General features: G+C 46.2%; 1 protein-coding gene across 3 annotated transcripts in view; it reads right to left on the bottom strand.

Annotated features, from left to right (window-relative positions):
* The window catches only part of ELF2 (E74 like ETS transcription factor 2), a 149,129-nt gene extending 136,707 nt beyond the window's left edge, over nt 1-12,422 (bottom strand). The window contains exons 1-2 of one of the 3 annotated variants that reach the window (XM_077279183.1): nt 12,274-12,398; nt 1,938-2,016 (exon numbers count right to left, since the gene is read on the bottom strand). The gene's annotated coding sequence lies outside the window, so the exon portion shown is untranslated. Of the gene's footprint in view, nt 1-1,937; nt 2,017-12,273 lie in introns of all 3 variants that reach the window. The other 2 variants (XM_077279185.1, XM_077279184.1) reach the window with 2 other exon arrangements.
* Nucleotides 12,423-23,644: the final 11,222 nt, after the last annotated feature.

Consider the following 23,644-nt stretch of genomic DNA (forward strand, 5'->3'; position numbering starts at 1 on the left):
AGAAGATTAGGGTAATAGGTCATTTAGAGAACCTTTTCTTGATATGCTAATTTATTGAGACAGGTTTTTTGGGTTATCAGGAGTTGTATGCCAAAATCATCAGTATTAAAACAATAAAAGACCTGACAAATTTCAGTTGGTGGATAATGAATCTATAATATATGAAAGTTTAATTGTAATCATTACATTATGGTAAATAATGAAATTTAACACTATATGCTAATTTTTTGAGAAGGACCTGTATTTGGCACATCTTGTCTGAGGCTACGTTCACACTTGCGTACCAGGGCTTTGCGGACAGCTGCGTACGTCCTCCCTGAAGCCCCACCCACTTCCGCACTTCTTCCGCTTATTTTTAACATTGGGTATACAGGACATGGGATGCGTCGTTTTGACGCGCCCGCCGACCGCAAGGGCGACGCAGCACGTTCCTGTGCGGTCGGCGGGTGCGTCGAAACAAAGCATCTGCATACATCTGCATGTCCTGCATACCCAATGTTAAAGATAGGTACGCAGGATGCATGCAGAAGTAGGCGGACCTAAGCGGAAGTGTGGAAGTGGGCGGAGCTTTGGGGAGGAAGTATGCAGCCGTCCGCAAAGCCCCAGTAAGCAAGTGTGAATGTAGCCTAAGTTGTCTACATTTAAGACAGTGATCCTAAAATCTGCCCCACTCTATTGTGCTGTTCCTGTTATTTCTCGTATTTATGAAAACATTGACAAATAGGCGTAACTATTCCCATTATGACTGGACAGTGTTAATGTCCCCATATACATTAGACTAATATCAATTGGACTCGCGCACCTCAACAGTCTAATGTGTATGGGGGTGCTGGACAACAAATCTGAAGGGTAGGGGTGTTCAATTTATTGTTCTCCCGGAGATAAGCCGCCGGCAGAGATGTCTGTCAGTGGCTTTCTTATCGAGAAAACAGAAATGCTCGGCCCGAGATGGCTGTTACTGAATGATTGACGGAAGCATCATTCAGCTGACAGCCGTCTAATGTGTATGGCTTCATAGACACCAACCCAAATGGTAACACCCAATTTCCAATTTAGGGTATGTTTCCACATGGTGTAATACATCCGGATTTGCTGTGGACTGGATGCTGAGTCCAATCCACAGCGTCCAGATGTTACAGCATAATGGAGGGGATTTTATGAAATCCCGTCTCCACTATGTGCGTACGGCCGCATCCGGCGGCCCTGTGTTTAAACACATGCGGCGCGTCTTTCTAGACTGCAGCATGTCTATTTATCTTGTGTAGATGCTCAGTCTCCGCAAGATAAATAACACAGTCTATGAATACGATGGGGTGATTCCGGATGTGTTCTATGAGCACATGCGGAATCACCGCGTGTACAAAGGGGGGCGGAGAGGGGTATCCGCTGCTTCCAAAGCACTATGCTTCCTGACTGTGGAAACATAGACTTAGGGCTTGTTTCCACATGCGAGAAACACGTCCGTGTCTCGCATGTGGAAACCAAGCTCTGGTGCCGGCACTTTGGAGCGGAGCTGTGCAGCTCCATGTGTTCCTATGCGGCCGCACACTCCGCTCTGGAGTGCCGACGCCAGAACTTGGTTCCCACATGCGAGACACGGACGTGTTTCTCGCATGTGGAAACAAGCCCTTATTCATACATTTCTAGGAGGAAAAACAGAGGAACCGGAGAATGCAGATTTATATAGAGAGATGATCCAGAACAGCAGTTTCATCACTATTACTTCCTAATGTAATTTCACAGAATAAAAATACAACACTACAACCATAGTCAGCAGGAAAACACACGATGAGCAGCACATGGTGATGGCGTTGACTCATCCTACTTCTGCACGGTAATGGACAATTTTCCTTGACATCAGTGTGTCCTTCAGTCACACTGTCCATGCACAGATGTTACAGACAACGGATAACAAAATATAAGCTATTGCAGCTTACCAGGGCTGTGATGTGTGCTCTGGGTAAGACGTCAGGGCTGACACTAATGATATGCTACAAAAAGTCCATCAAAGCATACCTAAAAAAGAAGTAAGCCTGTCATTTATGGAGGAATAATAGCCCCAAATTATCACTGCAAGGAAATCCCAATCCATATAATGCATGCAAAGGCGCAACGCAAGAATCCGCAGGGTAGAGCGGGATAACCTGGGGTAAGTCAAGCGTTCCAGTCTTTACCACACCAGAGTCTGGTCAGTAATAATTGCTACATAGCTATACACTGCTAAATACAAAGGGGTTTTACCTATACTCTTACAATGGATTGGCCATCATTTCATGATCGATGGGAGTCTCATCTCTGGAACCCACAATAATGCTAGAAAATAGTGTGTGTCATAGGAAGGTGCCCATTCTTAGGGAAGGGTCCCAGAGGTCGGACGCCTACAAATTATAAAATGATGGCATATTCTAGTCATCAGCCATCACCTTAAAAGAAGGGTATAAAACAAAAGGTGTATTCCAAGGGGACGTCCAGTACTTTTATATAGATGATCTGTCCTAGGTATCCAGTAGGAGCTGATCTGCAGTTTCGGGAAGCAGCCCCTTATCAATATATAACCATAACCATACATGGTTTACATCGGCCAAGGTGAGAACAGCAGATCAAAGAGGTGCCGAGTGTCACACTCCCCAATTTTATATTGATGGGCTAAGGATAGGTTCCCAATATAAAAAGTACTGGACAGCCCCTTTCTATTCTGTTATTTTGAACTGACAAAACGCATTTACAAAAACGACAATCAAAAACTCCATGAAACGCATGAAAATAAAAGCATTTTTAGCAGGGGATCATCATTTTGCATAGTATATAATGAAGACTTTCAGGAAAAACACCAGAAAAAAACTCCAATTAGAGTATGTTGTGTTATGGAGACTATGGACCCCAAAAAATGCCAGAAACCAAAGCCTTCAGTATTAGATTTTCCTTTAGATTTTAATGTAACATCTGCTGATGAAACCCAGCAAACTGCTGTACGTGAAGCCAACCGGAGGCCAAGCTCACAGCATCGTCAGTCTGAGCTCTGTCCGTGGAAAAAACGGACATCACAAGGACATGGCTAGGACCAATGTTATTCAATATGACCGAATGTACATGTGAAAAAAAAAACGCAGCATGCACTAGTCTGTTCCGAACTTCAGAAGAAACTCGCCCATTTAAGCCTGTGGGGGAGCAAAAAAAGAAAACAGGTCCTGTATGAATCAATTGTGTAACATCCGATTTTTACGGATACAATGTTATTCTTAAAGGAAACAAGTCTTATTCACTGCTGAAGAATTACAAGGAATGTCATACAGATGACAATGCGGATGAAAAAATTGATAATTTTTTCTGGATGAAAATCAGAAGATTGTTTATACGCTCATATGAGTTCAGCCTAATGGGCTTGCGGCGCTAGCTCTAGGGTGAAGCTCCCATGATGAGTGTTTTTTCACTCATGAGATGTGCTTTTTTTCACTCAGCGTAAAGTGACCTGCGGTGCGTGTATCAAATCCACAACATGTCAATTTTTCTTGCAATTACTCGAGTTTTAGGTGTAAATTTTCCCCAAAGAATTGCTTTAGATGCAGAAAATCAGCAGCTAAATTTATATATGCTTTTTTTTGCTGTGGAAACATCCAAAAACACATTAAATCCGCACATGACTATATCAATAAAGTTTTAGCCAAGCCAAACACTAGGAGGTATCAAAAACAAAGCAACTTTAATTAAAACATGAAATACCAAAAAGGAAACAAAAAAGCAGCGTCAAAAAACGCACTGAAAAATGCAATTTAAAAACTCACCGAATTACATCGTAAATTAAATATTGGACACAACTCGGGCATGCTGCAATTTTTTCCCCTGAAGAGACTCTGTCCAAGGAAAAAATTGGAAAACTGTACGGTTTACTAGTTTAACTGGTCCGAGTGCCAATATTTTGTCAGATCACACTCGGAACGAAAATACAGTCACCTGCACGACCCCTGACAAGGATTCTTTTTTTGGGGGTAACCGCCATCTTACCCGCAAAACAGTGTGGCTGGTTACAATGGCTGTGCAGTTTTTCCAGGGGGAACACTTGCAAAATCAAGTACAGTAATCATTTAAGCAGAAGTATGAAAATCGCAGCGGCCGCCTGAGCCTGTCAATATACTGTAGGATCAGTCATTTATTCAAGTGCTATGGCGGGGGTAGGGCAAGACCACAAGCGGCAGATGGCCTTGTTCAGACGAAACACAACAATCGTGCGGCTATTGGCCAGCCACAGGTGAGCGCAGTACCCCTCAGAGAAGCCCAACCTGGAGCAATCAGCTGGTCGTGGAGACAGCTACTATTATCACAACCCCTTTCATTTTTGTCTTTTCATCAATCATCACTCGTATGGGTCTTCCTAGGGTGGGGGCACATGGAGCAGTGGCCGCGTGGCGGAGATGAGGCCACCCTGTAGCAGCTGTCTATACATTGTAAGGGAGTGAAGATGTTATTTGCACAACCGCTCTGCCATTAACAATCACTTTCTTATACCGGATGGTCACACACTGTCATGTTGGTGCCATACCACGTCTGCACCCCGCTCATGCTCTGGCCGTGGCACTACGTATGACTCTTAATGGAATTAATCTAATAAAAACACAGCCCCCTAATCTCTCCCCATATGTGACTAACATTATCCTCACCAGGAGAAAGTGACCAAAGCTGCAGCTGAAAATGATGCAACTATATGAAATATATAAGGATCCATGTTTCATCCAGTAGTGAATAAAACATAAAACGGCTTTAAGGCATGATATAATGGGAAATTCCGGCAACCTCAGCAGACAGGCATCATCCGCCAGGAAGCCGCATCACGTACTCGGAGGGTTTCCTCTTCGCTGGCCACTTTAGCCTGCAAGGGCAAATGTAAAAAGCCCCTATGCCTGAACACTGTCTATAGTCCATGAATCTTAGGCTCTGGCCATACTGCATTCATGCCCACATCTAGAAGGATGGGCTCAGGAAGTATGCGCCCTATAATAGTCTGAGTCATCCGTCCACCATAAAGACCCACAGTAATGACACATATACCGCATGCTATAGCCCACTGTAATGAAACATATACCGCATGTTATAGCCCACTGCAATGAAACATATACAGCATGTTATAGCCCACTGCAATGAAACATATACCGCATGTTATAGCCCACTGTAATGAAACATACACAGCATGCTATAGCCCACTGTAATGAAACATACACCGCATGCTATAGCCCACTGTTTGCTTTATTATTATTGTATTGTTAACATTGTTACCTATGACTGTTGTGTTTGAAACTGTTAAACTGTAAAGCGCTGCGGAATATGTTGACGCTATATAAAGATTATTACTATTAAACATACACAGCATGCTATAGCCCACTGTATAGGAAAGGGCAGGCTAATGCCCAAACCTACACAGGAGAATTAATGTACGCCGTTGCAAACTGACAATGAAGACACTTTTGGCCTCCGCCTAGTGACTGGGGGCCTATGGGAACATTACAGTATATGCCAAGAGAAGCCCCGCAGATACACCGTAGGCTCAGCGTACAGACTGTGCAGATGTCATATAACATAAAAAAATGTGGAAATAGGTGACACATGAACACTAGACAGTAAGTGCCCCCTCCTGCCCTCTGAACTTATACACAACTTACATGGGTGTTTACTAAAAATTGTGCACCCATTCCCTGCCACCACAAAGCTGCAGCGTATAGTGTACGTTACATCAATTCCAGTGCATTAATGAACGGCTCTGGATACTGGGCAATGCAGCCATACAGATGTTACTGCCACATCGCACTGGTATTTTAGAAACCCACAATCACTAGCACTATAATGCCCCTCGGTGTAGATTTTCACCCCAAAACACATGGCGAAAAACAAGTCTACCAAGTCAAAACCAAAACCAAGAAAAACAACATCCCCACCAGATCTAAACGAGGCTGGCATTTTACAGAGAGACCACTAGTAAACACCACCTTATGGCCATTTAAAGGGGCTATCCAGGACTGTATTCATTTTTTTTTTTTTTACTATAGGCTCCAGATCTAACAGCCAGGTAGTTACTAACTACATCTGTTCTGCTGGCACAGAGCGGTCACTGGCTGCTCCTGCCAGCCATTCTGCAGTTCCCGCTGACGTCATGTTGACAGAGCAGTGGCTTAATTGCTGATCTAATCTGCTGACATCATGCTGAGTGACAACCAGCTCCCTGCTGCCTAAGGGTACCGTCTCACTATACGATTTACCAACGATCACGACCTGCGATACGACCTGGCCGTGATCGTTGGTAAGTCGTTGTGTGGTCGCTGGGGAGCTGTCACACAGACCGCTCTCCAGCGACCAACGATGCCGAGGTTCGCTGGTAACCAGGGTAAACATCGGGTTACTAAGCGCAGGGCCGCGCTTAGTAACCCGATGTTTGCCGTGGTTACCAGCGTAAAAGTAAAAAAAAAAAAAACCGTACATACTCACCATCTGATGTCCGTCAGGTCCCTTGCCGTCTGCTTCCCGCTCTGACTGAGTGCCGCCGTAAAGTGAAAGCAGATCACAGCGGCGACGTCACTGCTGTGATCTGCTCTCACTTTCCGGCCGGCAGACAGTCAGAGCGGGAAGCAGACTGCAAGGGACCTGACGGACACCGGAATGTGAGTATGTACGGTTTGTTTGTTTTTTACTTTTACGCTGGTAACCACGGTAAACATCGGGTTACTAAGCGCGGCCCTGCGCTTAGTAACCCGATGTTTACCCTGGTTACAAGCGAACGCATCGCTGGATCGCTGTCACACACAACGATCCAGCGATGACAGCGGGAGATCCAGCGACGAAAGAAAGTTTCAAACGATCTGCTACGACGTACGATTCACAGCAGGGTCCCTGATCGCAGTAGCGTGTCAGACACTGCGAGATCGTAACTATATCGCTAGAACGTCACGAATCGTGCCGTCGTAGCGATGAAAATGCCACTGTGTGACGGTACCCTAACTGTGGGGAGCCAGCTGTCAAACAACATGACATCGGAAGTCACGCCCCATCCACAGAACACCTTGGAAGAAGAGCTGCTTTGTTGACGTTTAGCAGCTGAATCGCTGGCAGGACTAATTAGACTGGCGAATAGTAAAAACATAATTTAGTCCTGGATAACCGCTTTATTTTTAAAGGGAACCTGTCACCCCCAAAATCAAAGGTGAGCTAAGCCCACCGGCATCAGGGGCTTATCTACAGCATTCTGGAATGCTGTAGATAATCCCCCGATGTAACCTGAAAGACGAGAAAAAGAGGTTAGATTATACTCACCCAGGGGCGTTCCCGCTGCAGTCCAGTCCGATGGGCGTCGCGGTCGTGTCCGGGGCCTCCTATCTTCTTACGATGACATCCTCTTCTTGTCCTCACGCTGCGGCTCCGGCGCAGGCGTACTTTGTCTGCCCTGTTGAGGGCAGAGCAAAGTACTGCAGTGCGCAGGTGCCAGGCCTCTCTGACCTTTCCCGGCGCCTGCGCACTGCAGTACTTTGCTCTGCCCTCAACAGGGCAGACAGAGTACGCCTGCGCCGGAGCAGCGGCAGGAAGCAAAGAAGAGGACGTCATCGTAAGAAGATGGGAGGCACTGGGCCGGACCGCGACACCCTTCGGACGAGGACTGCCTCTGGGTGAGTATAATCTAACCTCTTTTTCTCATCTTTCAGGTTACATCGGGGGCTTATCTGCAGCATTACAGAATGCTGTACATAAGCCACTGATGCCCGTGGGCTTAGCTCACCTTCAATTTTGGGGGCGACAGGTTCCCTTTAAGGAGACGTGCTGATTAGCCATAATAATCATTAACGAGTGAAATCAGTAACAGTGGTTATCTCATGACAGTGATTGAAGCGCCACGTTGTGATGACCAGACAACTGGGGAGGGAAAATAGCTGGACTCATTGGGGGATTCCAATATGCAGGGGTTGGTACCTACCAAAAATGCACCAGAATCAGGGTGATGGGTATCCAAAGCCCACTAATACAGGTGGTCACTAAGGCCTGTCAGGAGGTCCGATCCTGTAAAAAGTACTGTAGCAGAAATTGCTGAAAAAAAAGTGATACTTGCTACATAATGGTAGGAGTGGCCATGCTAACCCCGTCCTGCAAGTGCCCACAATGAGCACCGGAGGTGGACCATGGAAATAAGCGGCCTAGTCTGATCAATCACCTTACATTGTGTGCGCATTGTATCATTGGTAAGAGGTGGCACTAACATGGACTATGGAGAAAGGGTAAGATGGCGTGGTGCCCTGAGCAATGTGCTGCTGGTAACCCTTGGGCCCTGGCCTCATGCGGACGGTACATGACCTGTACTGCCCTTTGATCCACCCTTCATGGCCCTAGTATTCACCAATGGCAGCGCCGGCTTTCATCAGACAAATTAGATCAGTGTTCAGGAAAGGCCTTTATAGTCCCGGATCACTATCTGCACCCCGGCCCGTGCAGCACACCCCAACTCAGACGAAGCACACCCCGGCCCGTGCAGCACACCCCAACTCAGACGAAGCACACCCCGGCCCGTGCAGCACACCCCAACTCAGACACAGCACAGGACTTTTCTGCTAAACATTAATGACTGTCGGAACAATTTCAGGGGATCGGGCACCATCTGCCGTATATGAGGGCAGCCGGCTGTAATATGTCCGCCAGCCTTGTTCACGTGGCAGTAAACATGCACGCTTGGACAATCTTAGCGTATGTGGTAATGGAGGAGTCAGGAGAGATGGTTGGTGGCCCAGTGAGCAGCCATGTAAGGTGTGACAACCGCTGGAAGGTCCATGACTACGCTGCTCAGGAAAGCGTCACCAGCAGGGCACCCACAGGACTGAAGCTAGTGCACACAGCTGTCACCAGCGACGCTCAGCGACAGCCCCGCGGGCCCAGCGACGCTCAGTGACAGCCCTGCGAGCCCAGTGACAGCCCTGCGGGCCCAGCGACGCTCAGTGACAGCCCCGCGGGCCCAATGACGCTCAGTGACAGCCCTGTGGGCCCAGCGACGCTCAGTGACAGCCCTGCGGGCCCAGTGACGCTCAGTGACAGCCCCGTGGGCACAGCGACAGCCCTGCGGGCCCAGCGACGCTCAGTGACAGCCCCGCGAGCCCAGCGACGCTCAGTGACAGCCCTGCGAGCCCAGTGACGCTCAGTGACAGCCCTGCGAGCCCAGCGACGCTCAGTGACAGCCCTGCGGGCCCAGTGACAGCCCTGCGGGCCCAGCGACGCTCAGTGACAGCCCTGCGGGCCCAGTGACAGCCCCGCGGGCCCAGCGACGCTCAGTGACAGCCCCGCGGGCCCAGCGACGCTCAGTGACAGCCCCGCGAGCCCAGCGACGCTCAGTGACAGCCCTGCGGGTTCAGCGACGCTCAGTGACAGCCCCGCGGGCCCAGCGACGCTCAGTGACAGCCCCGCGGGCCCAGCGACGCTCAGTGACAGCCCCGCGGGCCCAGCGACGCTCAGTGACAGCCCCGCGGGCCCAGCGACGCTCAGTGACAGCCCCGCGGGCCCAGCGACGCTCAGTGACAGCCCCGCGGGCCCAGCGACGCTCAGTGACAGCCCCGCGGGCCCAGCGACGCTCAGTGACAGCCCTGCGAGCCCAGCGACGCTCAGTGACAGCCCTGCGGGCCCAGTAACAGCCCCGCGGGCCCAGTGACAGCCCCGCGGGCCCAGTGACAGCCCCGCGGGCCCAGCGACGCTCAGTGACAGCCCCGCGGGCCCAGCGACGCTCAGTGACAGCCCCGCGGGCCCAGCGACGCTCAGTGACAGCCCCGCGGGCCCAGCGACGCTCAGTGACAGCCCCGCGGGCCCAGCGACGCTCAGTGACAGCCCCGCGGGCCCAGCGACGCTCAGTGACAGCCCCGCGGGCCCAGCGACGCTCAGTGACAGCCCCGCGGGCCCAGCGACGCTCAGTGACAGCCCCGCGGGCCCAGCGACGCTCAGTGACAGCCCCGCGGGCCCAGCGACGCTCAGTGACAGCCCCGCGGGCCCAGCGACGCTCAGTGACAGCCCCGCGGGCCCAGCGACGCTCAGTGACAGCCCCGCGGGCCCAGCGACGCTCAGTGACAGCCCCGCGGGCCCAGCGACGCTCAGTGACAGCCCCGCGGGCCCAGCGACGCTCAGTGACAGCCCCGCGGGCCCAGCGACGCTCAGTGACAGCCCCGCGGGCCCAGCGACGCTCAGTGACAGCCCCGCGGGCCCAGCGACGCTCAGTGACAGCCCCGCGAGCCCAGCGACGCTCAGTGACAGCCCCGCGAGCCCAGCGACGCTCAGTGACAGCCCCGCGGGTTCAGTGACGCTCAGTGACAGCCCCGCGGGCCCAGCGACGCTCAGTAACAGCCCCGCAGGCCCAGCGACGCTCAGTGACAGCCCCGCGGGCCCAGCGACGCTCAGTGACAGCCCCGCGGGCCCAGCGACGCTCAGTGACAGCCCCGCGGGCCCAGCGACGCTCAGTGACAGCCCCGCGGGCCCAGCGACGCTCAGTGACAGCCCCGCGGGCCCAGCGACGCTCAGTGACAGCCCCGCGGGCCCAGCGACGCTCAGTGACAGCCCCGCGGGCCCAGCGACGCTCAGTGACAGCCCTGCGGGCCCAGTAACAGCCCTGCGGGCCCAGCGACGCTCAGTGACAGCCCCGCGGGCCCAGCGACGCTCAGTGACAGCCCCGCGGGCCCAGCGACGCTCAGTGACAGCCCCGCGGGCCCAGCGACGCTCAGTGACAGCCCCGCGGGCCCAGCGACGCTCAGTGACAGCCCTGCGAGCCCAGCGACGCTCAGTGACAGCCCTGCGGGCCCAGTAACAGCCCCGCGGGCCCAGTGACAGCCCCGCGGGCCCAGTGACAGCCCCGCGGGCCCAGCGACGCTCAGTGACAGCCCCGCGGGCCCAGCGACGCTCAGTGACAGCCCCGCGGGCCCAGCGACGCTCAGTGACAGCCCCGCGGGCCCAGCGACGCTCAGTGACAGCCCCGCGGGCCCAGCGACGCTCAGTGACAGCCCCGCGGGCCCAGCGACGCTCAGTGACAGCCCCGCGGGCCCAGCGACGCTCAGTGACAGCCCCGCGGGCCCAGCGACGCTCAGTGACAGCCCTGCGGGCCCAGCGACGCTCAGTGACAGCCCTGCGGGCCCAGCGACGCTCAGTGACAGCCCTGCGGGCCCAGCGACGCTCAGTGACAGCCCCGCGGGCCCAGCGACGCTCAGTGACAGCCCTGCGGGTTCAGTGACAGCCCTGTGGGCCCAGTGACAGCCCTGCGGGCCCAGCGACGCTCAGTGACAGCCCTGCGGGCCCAGTGACGCTCAGTGACAGCCCTGCGAGCCCAGCGACGCTCAGTGACAGCCCTGCGGGCCCAGCGACGCTCAGTGACAGCCCCGCGGGCCCAGCGACGCTCAGTGACAGCCCTGCGAGCCCAGCGACGCTCAGTGACAGCCCTGCGAGCCCAGCGACGCTCAGTGACAGCCCTGCGGGCCCAGTAACAGCCCTGCGGGCCCAGCGACGCTCAGTGACAGCCCCGCGGGCCCAGCGATGCTCAGTGACAGCCCTGCGGGCCCAGCGACGCTCAGTGACAGCCCCGCGAGCCCAGCGACGCTCAGTGACAGCCCTGCGGGTTCAGTGACAGCCCTGTGGGCCCAGTGACGCTCAGTGACAGCCCTGCGGGCCCAGCGACGCTCAGTGACAGCCCTGCGGGCCCAGTGACGCTCAGTGACAGCCCTGCAGGCAGTCCCATGCCCTCCTCAGTAATGGGCTCCTCATCAGTGCACAAGTAAAAAGCGAAAGTAGCAGACAGCAAACAAGTGAGAAGCAGAAGTGACAGCGAACTTCAGAGGCCGTGGAGTCACATGACCTGGGTGCCACATCCTGCCGCCACCCCGGGGGGCACACGGTGCCGCTCTCCGGCACTCCCCTCCCATGCACGCTGCACTGGGTTTCATAACAAACATGTAGGCCCCAATGACACCAGGCACATCCCCACCCCCAGCGGCCGGGACTCGGCTCCCAGTGCTCAGGATGGAAGGGTGCGAGGGGCTGCAGTGGAGGGAGACGGACCCCCGGCCTGTTAACCTCTAACGTGCGGAGGGGAATCGCAGGCACTGAAGAGGTTAAAGGGCAATGGCGGCAAAGCACAGATAAGCGGGCACAGGGGTGACCAGCGCAGGACACAAGCCTCGCACCCCGGGATCACCGGAGCTGCCGTCATGTCCGCTGGCTGCACGGGGCGCTATCACACCGGGCAGTACGGGGCGCAGCGCTGCGCTCTCCCGGGCACCGCACCCTTACCTTGCCGAGAATGAGGTCCCGGGGCACGGAGCGACCGCTGGAGAGTGGGGGTGGCAGCGGTGACAACAGAGTGTGAGAGGCGGGGAGGAAGGGATGTCAGAGCGGAGATACACCGACTGTGTCACAGAAGGAGGAGGCGGGACTACGGCAGCCCCGCCTCCACTGACCGAGCCCACCGGGACTGGAGGAAGCGCGGGCCACGCGGGACCTGTCACCACACGTGTCCTCCCCACTGCTAGTCACTAGTAATAATACTCTCTGCTGATGGTCAGACTAGTAATAATACTCTCTGCTGATGGTCAGACTAGTAATAATAATCTCTGCTGATGGTCAGACTAGTAATAATAATCTCTGCTGATGGTCAGACTAGTAATAATAATCTCTGCTGATAGACTAGTAATAATACTCTGCTGATGGTCAGACTAGTAATAATACTCTCTGCTGATGGTCAGACTAGTAATAATACTCTCTGCTGATAGTCAGACTAGTAATAATACTCTCTGCTGATAGTCAGACTAGTAATAATACTCTGCTGATGGTCAGACTAGTAATAATAATCTCTGCTGATGGTCAGACTAGTAATAATAATCTCTGCTGATGGTCAGACTAGTAATAATACTCTCTGCTGATGGTCAGACTAGTAATAGTAATCTCTGCTGATGGTCAGACTAGTAATAATACTCTGCTGATGGTCAGACTAGTAATAATACTCTGCTGATGGTCAGACTAGTAATAATACTCTCTGCTGATGGTCAGACTAGTAATAATACTCTCTGCTGATGGTCAGACTAGTAATAATAATCTCTGCTGATGGTCAGACTAGTAATAATCTCTGCTGATAGTCAGACTAGTAATAATAATCTCTGCTGATGGTCAGACTAGTAATAATACTCTCTGCTGATGGTCAGACTAGTAATAGTAATCTCTGCTGATGGTCAGACTAGTAATAATACTCTGCTGATGGTCAGACTAGTAATAATACTCTCTGCTGATGGTCAGACTAGTAATAATCTCTGCTGATAGTCAGACTAGTAATAATAATCTCTGCTGATGGTCAGACTAGTAATAGTAATCTCTGCTGATGGTCAGACTAGTAATAATAATCTCTGCTGATGGTCAGACTAGTAATAGTAATCTCTGCTGATGGTCAGACTAGTAATAATACTCTCTGCTGATGGTCAGACTAGTAATAATACTCTCTGCTGATGGTCAGACTAGTAATAATAATCTCTGCTGATGGTCAGACTAGTAATAATCTCTGCTGATAGTCAGACTAGTAATAATAATCTCTGCTGATGGTCAGACTAGTAATAATACTCTCTGCTGATGGTCAGACTAGTAATAATACTCTCTGCTGATGGTCAGACTAGTAATAGTAATCTCTGCTGATGGTCAGACTAGTAATAATACTCTGCTGATGGTCAGACTAGTAATAATACTCTCTGCTGATGGTCAGACTAGTAATAATACTCTCTGCTGATGGTCAGACTAGTAATAATCTCTGCTGATAGTCAGACTAGTAATAATAATCTCTGCTGATGGTCAGACTAGTAATAGTAATCTCTGCTGATGGTCAGACTAGTAATAATAATCTCTGCTGATGGTCAGACTAGTAATAATAATCTCTGCTGATGGTCAGACTAGTAATAATAATCTCTGCTGATGGTCAGACTAGTAACAATACTCTCTGCTGATGGTCAGACTAGTAATAGTAATCTCTGCTGATGGTCAGACTAGTAATAATACTCTCTGCTGATGGTCAGACTAGTAATAGTAATCTCTGCTGATGGTCAGACTAGTAATAATACTCTGCTGATGGTCAGACTAGTAATAATACTCTCTGCTGATGGTCAGACTAGTAATAATCTCTGCTGATAGTCAGACTAGTAATAATAATCTCTGCTGATGGTCAGACTAGTAATAGTAATCTCTGCTGATGGTCAGACTAGTAATAATAATCTCTGCTGATGGTCAGACTAGTAATAGTAATCTCTGCTGATGGTCAGACTAGTAATAATACTCTCTGCTGATGGTCAGACTAGTAATAATACTCTCTGCTGATGGTCAGACTAGTAATAATAATCTCTGCTGATGGTCAGACTAGTAATAATCTCTGCTGATAGTCAGACTAGTAATAATAATCTCTGCTGATGGTCAGACTAGTAATAATACTCTCTGCTGATGGTCAGACTAGTAATAATACTCTCTGCTGATGGTCAGACTAGTAATAGTAATCTCTGCTGATGGTCAGACTAGTAATAATACTCTGCTGATGGTCAGACTAGTAATAATACTCTCTGCTGATGGTCAGACTAGTAATAATCTCTGCTGATAGTCAGACTAGTAATAATAATCTCTGCTGATGGTCAGACTAGTAATAGTAATCTCTGCTGATGGTCAGACTAGTAATAATCTCTGCTGATAGTCAGACTAGTAATAATAATCTCTGCTGATGGTCAGACTAGTAATAATACTCTCTGCTGATGGTCAGACTAGTAATAGTAATCTCTGCTGATGGTCAGACTAGTAATAATAGTCTGCTGATGGTCAGACTAGTAATAATACTCTGCTGATGGTCAGACTAGTAATAATACTCTCTGCTGATGGTCAGACTAGTAATAATAATCTCTGCTGATGGTCAGACTAGTAATAATCTCTGCTGATAGTCAGACTAGTAATAATAATCTCTGCTGATGGTCAGACTAGTAATAATACTCTCTGCTGATGGTCAGACTAGTAATAGTAATCTCTGCTGATGGTCAGACTAGTAATAATACTCTGCTGATGGTCAGACTAGTAATAATACTCTCTGCTGATGGTCAGACTAGTAATAATCTCTGCTGATAGTCAGACTAGTAATAATAATCTCTGCTGATGGTCAGACTAGTAATAGTAATCTCTGCTGATGGTCAGACTAGTAATAATAATCTCTGCTGATGGTCAGACTAGTAATAGTAATCTCTGCTGATGGTCAGACTAGTAATAATACTCTCTGCTGATGGTCAGACTAGTAATAATACTCTCTGCTGATGGTCAGACTAGTAATAATAATCTCTGCTGATGGTCAGACTAGTAATAATCTCTGCTGATAGTCAGACTAGTAATAATAATCTCTGCTGATGGTCAGACTAGTAATAATACTCTCTGCTGATGGTCAGACTAGTAATAATACTCTCTGCTGATGGTCAGACTAGTAATAGTAATCTCTGCTGATGGTCAGACTAGTAATAATACTCTGCTGATGGTCAGACTAGTAATAATACTCTCTGCTGATGGTCAGACTAGTAATAATACTCTCTGCTGATGGTCAGACTAGTAATAATCTCTGCTGATAGTCAGACTAGTAATAATAATCTCTGCTGATGGTCAGACTAGTAATAGTAATCTCTGCTGATGGTCAGACTAGTAATAATAATCTCTGCTGATGGTCAGACTAGTAATAATAATCTCTGCTGATGGTCAGACTAGTAACAATACTCTCTGCTGATGGTCAGACTAGTAATAGTAATCTCTGCTGATGGTCAGACTAGTAATAATAATCTCTGCTGATGGTCAGACTAGTAATAATAATCTCTGCTGATGGTCAGACTAGTAACAATACTCTCTGCTGATGGTCAGACTAGTAATAGTAATCTCTGCTGATGGTCAGACTAGTAATAGTAATCTCTGCTGATGGTCAGACTAGTAATAATAATCTCTGCTGATGGTCAGACTAGTAATAATACTCTGCTGATGGTCAGACTAGTAATAATACTCTGCTGATGGTCAGACTAGTAATAATACTCTCTGCTGATGGTCAGACTAGTAATAATAATCTCTGCTGATGGTCAGACTAGTAATAATCTCTGCTGATAGTCAGACTAGTAATAATAATCTCTGCTGATGGTCAGACTAGTAATAATACTCTCTGCTGATGGTCAGACTAGTAATAGTAATCTCTGCTGATGGTCAGACTAGTAATAATACTCTGCTGATGGTCAGACTAGTAATAATACTCTCTGCTGATGGTCAGACTAGTAATAATCTCTGCTGATAGTCAGACTAGTAATAATAATCTCTGCTGATGGTCAGACTAGTAATAGTAATCTCTGCTGATGGTCAGACTAGTAATAATAATCTCTGCTGATGGTCAGACTAGTAATAATACTCTCTGCTGATGGTCAGACTAGTAATAGTAATCTCTGCTGATGGTCAGACTAGTAATAATACTCTGCTGATGGTCAGACTAGTAATAATACTCTCTGCTGATGGTCAGACTAGTAATAATCTCTGCTGATGGTCAGACTAGTAATAATACTCTCTGCTGATAGTCAGACTAGTAATAATACTCTCTGCTGATGGTCAGACTAGTAATAATAATCTCTGCTGATGGTCAGACTAGTAATAATACTCTCTGCTGATGGTCAGACTAGTAATAATAATCTCTGCTGATGGTCAGACTAGTAACAATACTCTCTGCTGATGGTCAGACTAGTAATAGTAATCTCTGCTGATGGTCAGACTAGTAATAATAATCTCTGCTGATGGTCAGACTAGTAATAGTAATCTCTGCTGATGGTCAGACTAGTAATAATACTCTGCTGATGGTCAGACTAGTAATAATACTCTGCTGATGGTCAGACTAGTAATAATACTCTCTGCTGATGGTCAGACTAGTAATAATAATCTCTGCTGATGGTCAGACTAGTAATAATCTCTGCTGATAGTCAGACTAGTAATAATAATCTCTGCTGATGGTCAGACTAGTAATAATACTCTCTGCTGATGGTCAGACTAGTAATAGTAATCTCTGCTGATGGTCAGACTAGTAATAATACTCTGCTGATGGTCAGACTAGTAATAATACTCTCTGCTGATGGTCAGACTAGTAATAATCTCTGCTGATAGTCAGACTAGTAATAATAATCTCTGCTGATGGTCAGACTAGTAATAGTAATCTCTGCTGATGGTCAGACTAGTAATAATAATCTCTGCTGATGGTCAGACTAGTAATAGTAATCTCTGCTGATGGTCAGACTAGTAATAATACTCTCTGCTGATGGTCAGACTAGTAATAATACTCTCTGCTGATGGTCAGACTAGTAATAATAATCTCTGCTGATGGTCAGACTAGTAATAATCTCTGCTGATAGTCAGACTAGTAATAATAATCTCTGCTGATGGTCAGACTAGTAATAATACTCTCTGCTGATGGTCAGACTAGTAATAATACTCTCTGCTGATGGTCAGACTAGTAATAGTAATCTCTGCTGATGGTCAGACTAGTAATAATACTCTGCTGATGGTCAGACTAGTAATAATACTCTCTGCTGATGGTCAGACTAGTAATAATACTCTCTGCTGATGGTCAGACTAGTAATAATCTCTGCTGATAGTCAGACTAGTAATAATAATCTCTGCTGATGGTCAGACTAGTAATAGTAATCTCTGCTGATGGTCAGACTAGTAATAATAATCTCTGCTGATGGTCAGACTAGTAATAATAATCTCTGCTGATGGTCAGACTAGTAATAATAATCTCTGCTGATGGTCAGACTAGTAACAATACTCTCTGCTGATGGTCAGACTAGTAATAGTAATCTCTGCTGATGGTCAGACTAGTAATAATAATCTCTGCTGATGGTCAGACTAGTAATAGTAATCTCTGCTGATGGTCAGACTAGTAATAATAGTCTGCTGATGGTCAGACTAGTAATAATACTCTGCTGATGGTCAGACTAGTAATAATACTCTCTGCTGATGGTCAGACTAGTAATAATAATCTCTGCTGATGGTCAGACTAGTAATAATCTCTGCTGATAGTCAGACTAGTAATAATAATCTCTGCTGATGGTCAGACTAGTAATAATACTCTCTGCTGATGGTCAGACTAGTAATAGTAATCTCTGCTGATGGTCAGACTAGTAATAATACTCTGCTGATGGTCAGACTAGTAATAATACTCTCTGCTGATGGTCAGACTAGTAATAATCTCTGCTGATAGTCAGACTAGTAATAATAATCTCTGCTGATGGTCAGACTAGTAATAGTAATCTCTGCTGATGGTCAGACTAGTAATAATAATCTCTGCTGATGGTCAGACTAGTAATAGTAATCTCTGCTGATGGTCAGACTAGTAATAATACTCTCTGCTGATGGTCAGACTAGTAATAATACTCTCTGCTGATGGTCAGACTAGTAATAATAATCTCTGCTGATGGTCAGACTAGTAATAATCTCTGCTGATAGTCAGACTAGTAATAATAATCTCTGCTGATGGTCAGACTAGTAATAATACTCTCTGCTGATGGTCAGACTAGTAATAATACTCTCTGCTGATGGTCAGACTAGTAATAGTAATCTCTGCTGATGGTCAGACTAGTAATAATACTCTGCTGATGGTCAGACTAGTAATAATACTCTCTGCTGATGGTCAGACTAGTAATAATACTCTCTGCTGATGGTCAGACTAGTAATAATCTCTGCTGATAGTCAGACTAGTAATAATAATCTCTGCTGATGGTCAGACTAGTAATAATAATCTCTGCTGATGGTCAGACTAGTAATAATAATCTCTGCTGATGGTCAGACTAGTAACAATACTCTCTGCTGATGGTCAGACTAGTAATAATACTCTCTGCTGATGGTCAGACTAGTAATAATCTCTGCTGATAGTCAGACTAGTAACAATACTCTCTGCTGATGGTCAGACTAGTAATAATAATCTCTGCTGATGGTCAGACTAGTAATAATAATCTCTGCTGATGGTCAGACTAGTAACAATACTCTCTGCTGATGGTCAGACTAGTAATAGTAATCTCTGCTGATGGTCAGACTAGTAATAATAATCTCTGCTGATGGTCAGACTAGTAATAGTAATCTCTGCTGATGGTCAGACTAGTAATAATACTCTGCTGATGGTCAGACTAGTAATAATACTCTCTGCTGATGGTCAGACTAGTAATAATACTCTCTGCTGATGGTCAGACTAGTAATAATAATCTCTGCTGATGGTCAGACTAGTAATAATACTCTCTGCTGATGGTCAGACTAGTAATAATCTCTGCTGATAGTCAGACTAGTAATAATAATCTCTGCTGATGGTCAGACTAGTAATAGTAATCTCTGCTGATGGTCAGACTAGTAATAATAATCTCTGCTGATGGTCAGACTAGTAATAATAATCTCTGCTGATGGTCAGACTAGTAATAATAATCTCTGCTGATGGTCAGACTAGTAACAATACTCTCTGCTGATGGTCAGACTAGTAATAGTAATCTCTGCTGATGGTCAGACTAGTAATAATACTCTCTGCTGATGGTCAGACTAGTAATAGTAATCTCTGCTGATGGTCAGACTAGTAATAATACTCTGCTGATGGTCAGACTAGTAATAATACTCTCTGCTGATGGTCAGACTAGTAATAATCTCTGCTGATAGTCAGACTAGTAATAATAATCTCTGCTGATGGTCAGACTAGTAATAGTAATCTCTGCTGATGGTCAGACTAGTAATAATAATCTCTGCTGATGGTCAGACTAGTAATAGTAATCTCTGCTGATGGTCAGACTAGTAATAATACTCTCTGCTGATGGTCAGACTAGTAATAATACTCTCTGCTGATGGTCAGACTAGTAATAATAATCTCTGCTGATGGTCAGACTAGTAATAATCTCTGCTGATAGTCAGACTAGTAATAATAATCTCTGCTGATGGTCAGACTAGTAATAATACTCTCTGCTGATGGTCAGGCTAGTAATAATACTCTCTGCTGATGGTCAGACTAGTAATAGTAATCTCTGCTGATGGTCAGACTAGTAATAATACTCTGCTGATGGTCAGACTAGTAATAATACTCTCTGCTGATGGTCAGACTAGTAATAATCTCTGCTGATAGTCAGACTAGTAATAATAATCTCTGCTGATGGTCAGACTAGTAATAGTAATCTCTGCTGATGGTCAGACTAGTAATAATCTCTGCTGATAGTCAGACTAGTAATAATAATCTCTGCTGATGGTCAGACTAGTAATAATACTCTCTGCTGATGGTCAGACTAGTAATAGTAATCTCTGCTGATGGTCAGACTAGTAATAATAGTCTGCTGATGGTCAGACTAGTAATAATACTCTGCTGATGGTCAGACTAGTAATAATACTCTCTGCTGATGGTCAGACTAGTAATAATAATCTCTGCTGATGGTCAGACTAGTAATAATCTCTGCTGATAGTCAGACTAGTAATAATAATCTCTGCTGATGGTCAGACTAGTAATAATACTCTCTGCTGATGGTCAGACTAGTAATAGTAATCTCTGCTGATGGTCAGACTAGTAATAATACTCTGCTGATGGTCAGACTAGTAATAATACTCTCTGCTGATGGTCAGACTAGTAATAATCTCTGCTGATAGTCAGACTAGTAATAATAATCTCTGCTGATGGTCAGACTAGTAATAGTAATCTCTGCTGATGGTCAGACTAGTAATAATAATCTCTGCTGATGGTCAGACTAGTAATAGTAATCTCTGCTGATGGTCAGACTAGTAATAATACTCTCTGCTGATGGTCAGACTAGTAATAATACTCTCTGCTGATGGTCAGACTAGTAATAATAATCTCTGCTGATGGTCAGACTAGTAATAATCTCTGCTGATAGTCAGACTAGTAATAATAATCTCTGCTGATGGTCAGACTAGTAATAATACTCTCTGCTGATGGTCAGACTAGTAATAATACTCTCTGCTGATGGTCAGACTAGTAATAGTAATCTCTGCTGATGGTCAGACTAGTAATAATACTCTGCTGATGGTCAGACTAGTAATAATACTCTCTGCTGATGGTCAGACTAGTAATAATACTCTCTGCTGATGGTCAGACTAGTAATAATCTCTGCTGATAGTCAGACTAGTAATAATAATCTCTGCTGATGGTCAGACTAGTAATAGTAATCTCTGCTGATGGTCAGACTAGTAATAATAATCTCTGCTGATGGTCAGACTAGTAATAATAATCTCTGCTGATGGTCAGACTAGTAACAATACTCTCTGCTGATGGTCAGACTAGTAATAGTAATCTCTGCTGATGGTCAGACTAGTAATAATAATCTCTGCTGATGGTCAGACTAGTAATAATAATCTCTGCTGATGGTCAGACTAGTAACAATACTCTCTGCTGATGGTCAGACTAGTAATAGTAATCTCTGCTGATGGTCAGACTAGTAATAGTAATCTCTGCTGATGGTCAGACTAGTAATAATAATCTCTGCTGATGGTCAGACTAGTAATAATACTCTGCTGATGGTCAGACTAGTAATAATACTCTGCTGATGGTCAGACTAGTAATAATACTCTCTGCTGATGGTCAGACTAGTAATAATAATCTCTGCTGATGGTCAGACTAGTAATAATCTCTGCTGATAGTCAGACTAGTAATAATAATCTCTGCTGATGGTCAGACTAGTAATAATACTCTCTGCTGATGGTCAGACTAGTAATAGTAATCTCTGCTGATGGTCAGACTAGTAATAATACTCTGCTGATGGTCAGACTAGTAATAATACTCTCTGCTGATGGTCAGACTAGTAATAATCTCTGCTGATAGTCAGACTAGTAATAATAATCTCTGCTGATGGTCAGACTAGTAATAGTAATCTCTGCTGATGGTCAGACTAGTAATAATAATCTCTGCTGATGGTCAGACTAGTAATAATACTCTCTGCTGATGGTCAGACTAGTAATAGTAATCTCTGCTGATGGTCAGACTAGTAATAATACTCTGCTGATGGTCAGACTAGTAATAATACTCTCTGCTGATGGTCAGACTAGTAATAATCTCTGCTGATGGTCAGACTAGTAATAATACTCTCTGCTGATAGTCAGACTAGTAATAATACTCTCTGCTGATGGTCAGACTAGTAATAATAATCTCTGCTGATGGTCAGACTAGTAATAATACTCTCTGCTGATGGTCAGACTAGTAATAATAATCTCTGCTGATGGTCAGACTAGTAACAATACTCTCTGCTGATGGTCAGACTAGTAATAGTAATCTCTGCTGATGGTCAGACTAGTAATAATAATCTCTGCTGATGGTCAGACTAGTAATAGTAATCTCTGCTGATGGTCAGACTAGTAATAATACTCTGCTGATGGTCAGACTAGTAATAATACTCTGCTGATGGTCAGACTAGTAATAATACTCTCTGCTGATGGTCAGACTAGTAATAATAATCTCTGCTGATGGTCAGACTAGTAATAATCTCTGCTGATAGTCAGACTAGTAATAATAATCTCTGCTGATGGTCAGACTAGTAATAATACTCTCTGCTGATGGTCAGACTAGTAATAGTAATCTCTGCTGATGGTCAGACTAGTAATAATACTCTGCTGATGGTCAGACTAGTAATAATACTCTCTGCTGATGGTCAGACTAGTAATAATCTCTGCTGATAGTCAGACTAGTAATAATAATCTCTGCTGATGGTCAGACTAGTAATAGTAATCTCTGCTGATGGTCAGACTAGTAATAATAATCTCTGCTGATGGTCAGACTAGTAATAGTAATCTCTGCTGATGGTCAGACTAGTAATAATACTCTCTGCTGATGGTCAGACTAGTAATAATACTCTCTGCTGATGGTCAGACTAGTAATAATAATCTCTGCTGATGGTCAGACTAGTAATAATCTCTGCTGATAGTCAGACTAGTAATAATAATCTCTGCTGATGGTCAGACTAGTAATAATACTCTCTGCTGATGGTCAGACTAGTAATAATACTCTCTGCTGATGGTCAGACTAGTAATAGTAATCTCTGCTGATGGTCAGACTAGTAATAATACTCTGCTGATGGTCAGACTAGTAATAATACTCTCTGCTGATGGTCAGACTAGTAATAATACTCTCTGCTGATGGTCAGACTAGTAATAATCTCTGCTGATAGTCAGACTAGTAATAATAATCTCTGCTGATGGTCAGACTAGTAATAGTAATCTCTGCTGATGGTCAGACTAGTAATAATAATCTCTGCTGATGGTCAGACTAGTAATAATAATCTCTGCTGATGGTCAGACTAGTAATAATAATCTCTGCTGATGGTCAGACTAGTAACAATACTCTCTGCTGATGGTCAGACTAGTAATAGTAATCTCTGCTGATGGTCAGACTAGTAATAATAATCTCTGCTGATGGTCAGACTAGTAATAGTAATCTCTGCTGATGGTCAGACTAGTAATAATAGTCTGCTGATGGTCAGACTAGTAATAATACTCTGCTGATGGTCAGACTAGTAATAATACTCTCTGCTGATGGTCAGACTAGTAATAATAATCTCTGCTGATGGTCAGACTAGTAATAATCTCTGCTGATAGTCAGACTAGTAATAATAATCTCTGCTGA

This window comes from Ranitomeya variabilis, chromosome 1, assembly GCF_051348905.1.
Source record: "Ranitomeya variabilis isolate aRanVar5 chromosome 1, aRanVar5.hap1, whole genome shotgun sequence".
NCBI lineage: Eukaryota > Metazoa > Chordata > Amphibia > Anura > Dendrobatidae > Ranitomeya > Ranitomeya variabilis.